Genomic DNA, 9,660 nt, shown 5'->3' with positions numbered 1-9,660 from the left:
CACTGAACAAGTTGTGCTCCCTCTGACAAAAAATGACAGAGGAAATGTGGGGAAGGAAAAGAAGAGGGGAAAGGAGCCTCTGTCCAACCAAAATCGACCCCAAAAAGTGTAAATACCAATACACACATTGTCCACATACAGCCTTTTTGGAAGCTCGAAGCAAGCGCAGTGATTTATATTGCGCTATGCACATGCACAACGCCTAGACCTTGATCCACAAGCCTCAGCACACTTTACAGGTTATCGCTGACCAATACAGCCACACATCATTCCATAAACCATTTTACAACAAATCAGGGACTTTGCTGCTACAAGAGCGCACACCCTAGACATTCCACAAATAACCTTCGCAACCAGGATCAGCTCCCCGAGTTTCGTACGGGTTACAACGAGACAATTAACAGTAAGTTCCTTGTCCAGGGGAATTTCTAGCTAACTCAATTTTTCCACGAGAGCGTACTATATGTACCGCCAGGGTTCGAACCCACAACCTCTCACACCCGTCGAACGCCTTATTGATTGAGCTAACTTGACATGCATTTGGTATCAAGATTTAAAACATGTTACCATTCTGGTCTTATGAAGTGCAGAATAAACTCCTGAGGAAGAAATTACAATTGATCTAGTTTTCCCCGCAGGGTTACAAAGAACCACTAACCGCGAAATATGGATATCCAAGGCTAGTTTGCTCCTCGGAGCTTCAAAAAACCACTCACCGCGAAATATGGATATCCAACTAGTTTGCACCGCAGGGCTACAAAGAACCATTAACCGCGAAATATGGATATCCAACTAGTTCGCCTCGCATGGTTACAAAGAACCACTTACCGCGCAATATTTTTTACCTCAAAAAAGAATTAATATCTACCAAAAACGTTTCAAAACGTAAAAAGTGGCCGAAGTTTAATAAATCTTTCCTGTGTGGCTTTTCACCCTTTTTAAAACTTGGTCCCATTTATGAAAGTTTCTAAAGACCCATACAAAGTCATCCATGGGCTACTTGTTGATTTTCTTAGTTGTCAGTGTTTATTTTGTAGAGCAAATGAATTAATGTTCGTGCGTAATTGAAGTTTTTCCGTATAGACGTTATAATGTATTTTGATTTAAGAAAAAGTAGCAAATACTGATCACTTTGTTAAATTCTTCATCGTCATGTGCGATTCTGCGGCTTATGTACAGATGTAGGGCCTATATATAGCAGGTTGACGGTCAATTTGCTAACTATATATAATACTCTACTCTTTATAAACACGCAATATAATAAAACATAAACCTTGAAATGTTTTTGATAATACATAGCCTACGTTATATTGCACCGCTTTCGAACAGTCTTAAACCTATAAGAGCACATTCCCAGCAAACACAAAAACGTTTTTAAAACGTTTTAAATAAGTTATATTTTGGCTTTTGGTTTAGGTAAAAACGTTTTAATAACATTAAAATGTCGGGTTATATAAAGGCCATGATAACGTTTTAAAACGTTTTGTATGAAAAACACACTCAACAATATTTTAAATGTTTTCAAAAATGTCATTGTAAACTATTTTGCAAACATTTTGCCAAATATTGTGTCAATACTTAAATAACATTACGTTAAAATATTTGAACCCAGCAAACACAGAAATGTTCTTAAAATGTTTTTTTCAAAACCTTTTAATAACATTTAAATGTCGGGTTATATAAAGGTCATGCAAACGTTTTTAAAACGTTATTGAAAATATTTTGTGCAAACATTTTTCGCAAAATATTTTTTCAACCCCAAAATAACATTCTGTTTAAAATGTTTTGTATCAAGTTTTCAAGAATGTTTTTGGAATGTTATTAAAACGTTTTTATACCCTTTATATAACCCGGCATTCAAACGTTTTTTGTAAAACATTTTTGTTTACAGAGCAGTAGATTATAAAAAAATGTTTTTTAAGATTATGAAAACGTTTTATACTCTTAATATACCCTTCATATAACCCGACATTTAAACGTTTTCTGACAACCTTTTATAACCTTTTGCGAATGATGTCGAAAACGTTTTGTGTTTGCTGGGTTGTTGCATGTAAAATTTAGGACTCATTCTTCATGTTATTACTACTTTACTAAATGGGACCAAGTTTTAAAAAGGGTGAAAAGCCACACAGGAAAGATTTTTTAAACTTTGGCCACTTTCTACGTTTTGAAACGTTTTTTGGTAGATATAATATTATCAGTGAATTACATCCATTTAGGTATATGTTTATGTACAAAATATTTCTTGCAGATTAATTCGTTTAGCAAAGATATCATGAAATTTGAATTTCGTTCTGGTATACCAGAACAAAATTACAACACATTGTCTATTAGACTACCCCGTAGTCCACTTGCCCATTGTGCATACTCTGGATATTGTATTTGCTTAAAACTCTGATTTAATTAATGTGTGCACAATTGATAGATTTTCACATCTGTTCTTTTCAGTCACCCTACTCCCTCTGTTTGTTAGCTTCCCAAGTATTTTAACATGGAATTTCGCGATTAATAAACTGGCAGATTCTAAAATCAGAATTGTTCAGTATTGAAGTGCCAATATAATTATGACATTATGATATGTTGCATTCAATAATATAAGCCTACGTACACTTTACTTTTACTGTCACTAATATAATTATATAAACTTTTTCATAACAATTTTATACTAGTATTTTGATGTAATTAATATCAGTATAATTTCGAGTTCAACTGAATGCTTTCATCATGATTAACATCAAAAATAGACTATGGCATAGTCTAATTGTCTATCTGTTAGCTACGATGTAATCTCCAATAGGATGTCCAACACAGGACATTGTAGGCCTATAAAATAGGGCCTACACATAGGGCCTAATCATTCATAACTCGCAACTCCGCAAAATCCGACGGAATCAACTGAACTGTTGGGAATAGGCCTAAGCTTTTTTCGTGGATATCTACTGAAAAATGTCATAAAAAGAGGATGCTAGGATCACGAAATACTCCTTTCCTTTCATTGCAAAGTTAACTTCACAAGCATAGAAATTAGGAGAGGACTTCCCACTGAACTCACCCCCACTGCAAAAAGTCCACAAAATTAAAAGGGCATTTCGTGATTCACAGCCTCATCCCCCCACTTTTCTCCAAGAGCTTATAAGAGCTTATAAGCCCGGGCTTATAAGGGCCTTTCAGTTTTGGCTGGTTGAAAATCGACTTTTTTCAAAATCAAGGGTCCTATCGGAGCTTTATATTTTGCGGGTGGCATATTCCATGTCAACTCAGGGATGTGCACCGCAGCACCTCTTCAATTTTTTTCTTTTTCTGTGTGGTGGTAGATATTGATGAGAAAGTAAAATCCTGAACATTTGAGCTTCATACTCCATTTCGTTTTCCCGTGGCATCAATTTGAAATTTAGGGGGGTCAGCGTAAAAATGTGTCGCAAAGACGATGTTTGGAGGTCCATAAATGTATGCAAAAAGGAACCCTTTAAAACTTTGGAAACAATGTATCCTGATGTTTTGGTGCTTCCATAGAATTCAAATCTACTATCTCTCAGAAATGTTGTCCAAGAATTTACTTTAAAATATCTAGGGCCCTCAAATGGTGGGGCAAATTGTCTGACATTGGTTTTCAGGGGGGTCAGAAATCCAAAAAAAGTGGTTTTGTCCATGGGTAATATCTCAGCTAAATGTATTCTAATATGCTCAATATTGAGATAAGAGTAATGTCCTACCTGGGCTCTGACTGGCAAAAAAAAATGGACAATAAAATTTTTTTTATTTTTGGGGTTTTGACCCCCCCCCCCCCCCCCAAAGTTGGTCCTGGTTGGACGAAGTTGCATTTTGAGGGCACTACATCCTTTAAAGTAAAGGAGTTACAAGTTTTCTGATAGCAGATTTGAATTCTACACCAAAAAGTACCCCAGGATACATACTTTTCAAAGTTTTAAAGGGTTCTCTTTATACATTTATGGACCTCCAAACATCGTCTTTCGCGTTGCGACACATTTTTTACGCTGACCCCCCTAAATTTCAAATTGATGCCACGGGAAAACGAAATGGAGTATGAAGCTCAAATTTTCAGGATTTTACTTTCTCATCAATATCTACCACCTCACAGAAAAAGAAAAAATTGAAGAGGTGCTGCGGTGCACATCCCTGGAGTTGACATGGAATGGGCCGGGTGTCTTTCGGAGCTGTGAAATCCAAAAAAGGGGATACTTTAACTTTTACGAGAAGCGTACGGTACTGCATACCCGTATGGTAATAGTGTTAAGTTTAAGCCCCCTCCCCCCAAGTATAATCAGTCTACAAATTAGTCGTAAATCCACCGCAGAGTGACTCCACGTGTCCGGCGCATGCGTAATAAAAATACTGGGTTTTTTTTACTTGAAAAAGTTATATCTAATTAAATTAATCAATACAAATTTATGTAGTCTAATTAAACAAAACAAGGTATTCGATGATTTAGATATTGTAAACACTATAAGAGTGTTCATTTTCTATGAGCAGTAAACATACTTTTTAGATTTCTATAAGATTCTTATTTCTAGAATCTAGAATCATTCCTTGAGAGGAAAAACAAAATGGACGCATCCATGAAGTGATACAATTTGCCGTATGGCAAAATCGTTTCTACTGTTTGTAGCTTATATGTTAAAGTAACTGAATTTTACAGGAAGCATCAAAATGTTCAAGAAATTGAAGAAAAAAGTCGCCGACGATGCAGCCAAATCACCAATGCGTCCGGGCGGCCCGGCCCAGAATCGCCCTGCAAATCAGGTGGGTGGATCCCCCACTCCCATGCTCCGTTAGGTTCTTAATCTTATTACATGATTAAGAATACAGCCTCAGGGCCGGGAACCCATACCGTAACCATATACTGTTATTCAGATTTCCTTTTACAAATTAATCTTACTGCTACCTGTCCAGTGCGTATAATTTTGCGTAAGGTCCAAAACCGTCCAATGCACACGCTTGACGTCGCGCACGTATCATGACGTATACGCGATGCATTAACGCTGTCAAATTTATATAGTAAAGTTAATTTTTTATTACTTTCGTGGTCCTGGTATGGCGCTTATAATATAATCCAGTCTGGACACATCACACTTCAAATCCTCGTGTAAAGTCCCACCCCCCATTTTTGGTCATTTTTCACCCAAAAAAGTGGGGGGGGGGGACTATACTCGCGTCAGTACGGTAGTAGTAGTACTAGGCACTAAAGTGCATAAATTATATTATTATGCACATTAGATTTACACAAAGCTCCTCCTCTACCGGCTCCCTCTACCAGCACCACCCCTGACTAATTAACTTAATTTTAATACATTTTTGTAAAATTGTTCAATTGTATTTGTTATTATAAAATAATTTCTCCTCAAAATAATAAGACCAAAACCATTTGTTCATGATGGATTTTAGTTAAAATATAGGAATAAGAAGACAAAATGATTGAGCAAAATGTGACAGTACCACCTTTTTTGGGTGCCCACTTCAAAAAACATGACCATTTGTGGATACTACAGATCATATTTTCAAACACTTGCAGGTGTGTTTGTACCCATAAACACTTGCATGTGTAAGTGCATACCCATAAACAGTTGCATTACAGTCGGGAAGCCAGTTGCCGTTTGACCCGTGACCTTACGATTTTGTCACGTGACATACTCGCCAGAAATGGCGGCAAATTCAAGTGAAAGTGACCTCTTCAATAATGCATCGAATGCTTCAATTACTAGATAATTCTCTGAAATTCAGTGAAATTATTGTGTAAGGGACATTTGAATGATGATATTTCAAGAATTAGATTGAAAGAATTCAATGGCGTTTTGGTAAAATGCGCGATTTACTATGCCAAAATCGGCCGTTGCTGCAGTGAGTGACGCTTAAAAACACAGGAAAATCCTTGTAATAAGTTGTCGGTTAACACGTCCATCACTAATTTGTTCATCAAAATGTAGTTTTATACAGTACTTAACTTGTGTGTGAAGGGGAATGCATAAAAACACGCTATACGACCTGTGGCAGATTTAATATCCGACAAAATATCGCCGTCGGCCTGCAGCAGCGTAAACAAAATGGCGGAACGGGCGAAGCTTGTTGTTTTCAGTACATTACGGGCGCACAGCACCAAATATAAACGGCCTCTCTGGACGCACGTAAAAGTACATTGAAAACTCGATTTTAGCCCCCGACGCGACGTGTATGAGTTGGAGTAGGTTGTATGAATTTCATAAATTTACTTTTTACTAAGATACGACCACGTAGGCTGGTCTATATGCCTACTGGGCTATTCAAGGTAGGCTTAGGGCTAACTGTTTTCACGGCCGCTATAGCCTAATACTAATATGCCTACAACTTTCAAGTAAACGGCACCGGGAGGGGTTAATATTAGTAGGCCTGTATTTTTGATTTGTTCATGTCACTTTGACTATACAAATGTATAGGCCTACCCTAAAAGTGAGAATATAAGGTCAACTGTTTATAGGCTATAGGCCTATTACCCCTCATAGTATTTTTGTCTTTGTCAAAAATATATACGAAATAATACTACTAAATTTGCTGTCAGGAAAATATTCTGATCCTTTTAAACTGGTGCTGGATTCACACTTTAGAAGAAATTAATTCAACCCCCATCCACTACCCGGTAATATCTAGTCAAAAAAGAAAATGAAGCCACTGCTCTCTCCCGACTTCTTCAAATTTGTAAATGGTTAAGCAGGCTCAGTAACCAGGATTTTTTTTTTTGGGGGGGCGGGGTGATTTTGAAAAAGTTGACCGGGGGAGAATTTTGAAAAGGTGGACTTTTTGTTCAAAATTTTGACCTTTTTGACCAAAAAGGCACAAAGAAACTAATTTTTTGCCTCGCAAATCAACTGTGTGGGTAAATATAGGCCTATGCGACGTTTTTTTGGCATTTGCACTTTGGGAGGGTTAGGCTAGGCCTATACGGGCGTGTGGTGCAAATGGACTGTTTGGGTAAAATATAGGCCTATGCGACGTTTTTGGCATTTGCACTTTGGGAGGGTTAGGCTAGGCCTATCGGGGTGATGTGGTGCAAATGGACTGTTTGGGTAAAATATAGGCCTATGCGACGTTTTTGGCATTTGCACTTTGGGAGGGTTAGGCTAGGCCTACGGGCGTGTGGTGCAAATGGACTGTTTGGGTAAAATATAGTCCTATGCGACGCTTTTTTGGCATTTGCACTTTGGGAGGGTTAGGCTAGGCCTCACGGGCGTGTGGTGCAAATGGACTGTTTGGGTAAAATATAGTCCTATGCTGACGCTTTTTTTGGCATTTGCACTTTGGGAGGGTTAGGCTAGCCTCACGGGCGTGTGGTGCAAATGGACTGTTTGGGTAAAATATAGGCCTATGCGACGTTTTTTGGCATTTGCACTTTGGGAGGGTTAGGCTAGGCCTACGCGCATGTGGTGCAAATGGACTGTTTGGGTAAAATATAGGCCTATGCAACGTTTTTGGCATTTGCAATTTGGGAGGGCTAGGCTAGGCCTACGTTGCAATTGGACTGCTTGGTTAAAATATAGGCCTATGCGACATTTTTGGCATTTGCACTTTGGGAGGGCTAGGCTAAGCCTACGGGCCTGTGGTTAAGCTAGGTTCAAGGTCCACCCTTGTTTCTTTGACAGATTTATGAATTATACGTTAGGGGGGGCACAATAATTTTTGAGGCAACCCAAAAGAGGCAAACAAATTTTGGCAGGTCAAAAGGAGCTCAAACGGGAAGTGCAAGCAATTTTTGACACACATTTGGCACCTTTATACTCTAAAAACCACATTTGACCACAGATTCTGAAAACATAATGATAAAATTGTATGTTTTTTCACCCAATACAAAATTTACTGATTTGCCAAGTTTTAAAATATTAGACTAGATGTCTCATCCAATATTTTAAAAAGACCAATAAATTTGTGTATTCGGCGCAAACCAATCCAATTTTATATCAAAATAGGATCATTTACTCATTTCCCCATATCATGTTATTCCTTTACCCTTTGACTTCATTGTAGTCAAATTTGACTTCAGCAGTAAATCTGACTGCTTGCAAATGAAATGTACATTTTAATGAAACACAATGACTACAGTTTAGTAATACAACTTACAAGACATTTATTTGTAGGGCATTTTTATTTTTATACAATATTGCACTGAGGTCAATTCAGTCCAACAGCTTTAACAGAGTTAATTTACAACATTTTACTTTTTAGGACACTCTGTTCATTTATGAAAATTATAGTATTGGGATTAATTCTGTGACAGCCATTTGCAACCTGGTTAGGATTACGTTTGGGGTGCTGATTTTGAAAAAGTGGACTTTTTTTCAATGGGGAAGTGCGATTTTGTGAAAAGTGGACTTTCTTCCCAAAATTTGGACCTTTTTGTAAAAAGTAAAAATCCTTATACTTTTTTTGCTTGCTGCGCTCTCAAATTCTGAAATTTTGGGACTTCTGGTATATTTGTCCAAAATTAGGGGGAAGCACCCACTCCGTGCGTACGGGCTTGCCTGGTGGACACAATTGCCTGCACAGATGTCCATCTGTTTATTTTGTAGTACCGGTATAATCATGTAATATAGTTCTGTTAATTAGAACATGCAATGTGTACTGCAATTATAAAATTGTATTTTATAATTGGAAATTGCATTTATTATAATTCCAACATTTTATTGTTTAGAAGAGGCAATTTATCAAAATACGAACACACAACTATATTTTTACACCTTACGCGTGATACACAAAGATATTGTGCGAGGCGATAGCCGCACGATATCTTTTAAACCAGGCATGGGACTACGCATTTATAAAAAAGTCTGGAAAAGCGTAAAATTGGACCCATACAATTTAACATTATTATGCTTTGAGAATCAGATTTTTATAAAAAAATTAATTTTTGGTCAAAAACATGATTTTTGGTCAAAATGTGATTTTTTGTCACAAATGTGATTTATGATCAAAAATATAATTTTTCTTCAAAAGTGTGATTTTTTGGTCAAAAATATGATTTTTGGTCAAAAATGTGATTTTTTGGTCACAAATGTTATTTTTGATCAAAAATATAATTTTTCTTCAAAAATGTGATTTTTTGGTCAAAAATGTGATTTACATTCTGTAACCGCTTAAAAGTGGGGTCGCTAAATGGTATTTCAATATCTATACGCTACATGTATGGTGATCGTGGACTGCAAGCTGATGCAGAGACCTCCATGTTCAGGTGTAATTGGTCGCCAATTTCAGTTTGAGGGCAGATATCCAGAATAATTGGTTTTTAAAAATGTGTAAAGTATAGGATGGAAGATTCTAAAAGCATAATAATGATTGCAATAGGATAATCATAGGATTTGAACTGTTCATACATGTATGAGACCAAATTGTTGACGTACACACAATTGCTGACAGACACACACGACTTGTGATGCCATAAGACCTAATACCAGATCCAGAAACACTACATGTAGGGAGTTTTTTTTCACAGAAATCCCATAAAATGTGATTTTATGCTTCCGTCAATTGCAAGCCTGGCTACCAGGGACCCGGGCACTGTAGACACAATACCCGGGACTGTCACCCTGAAATTACCAGAAAGTACATCCCGGTACCGGGACTGTACCCGGATGTACAATCAGTCGTCCCGGTAGCGGGCTATGAAAATACATTTTGGAT

General features: G+C 37.3%; 1 protein-coding gene across 1 annotated transcript in view; it reads left to right on the top strand.

The window, feature by feature from the left end:
• Positions 1-4,566: 4,566 nt before the first annotated feature.
• LOC140149086 (uncharacterized) overlaps positions 4,567-9,660 on the top strand; it is a 99,303-nt gene continuing 94,209 nt past the window's right edge. The window contains 1 exon segment of the mRNA XM_072171248.1: positions 4,567-4,761. The gene's annotated coding sequence lies outside the window, so the exon portion shown is untranslated.

The sequence above is a fragment of the Amphiura filiformis genome, chromosome 3 (assembly GCF_039555335.1).
Source record: "Amphiura filiformis chromosome 3, Afil_fr2py, whole genome shotgun sequence".
NCBI classification, from domain to species: Eukaryota; Metazoa; Echinodermata; class Ophiuroidea; order Amphilepidida; family Amphiuridae; genus Amphiura; species Amphiura filiformis.
Note: the sequence above shows the minus strand (reverse complement) of the source record. Positions and strands in the feature narration are given on the sequence as shown.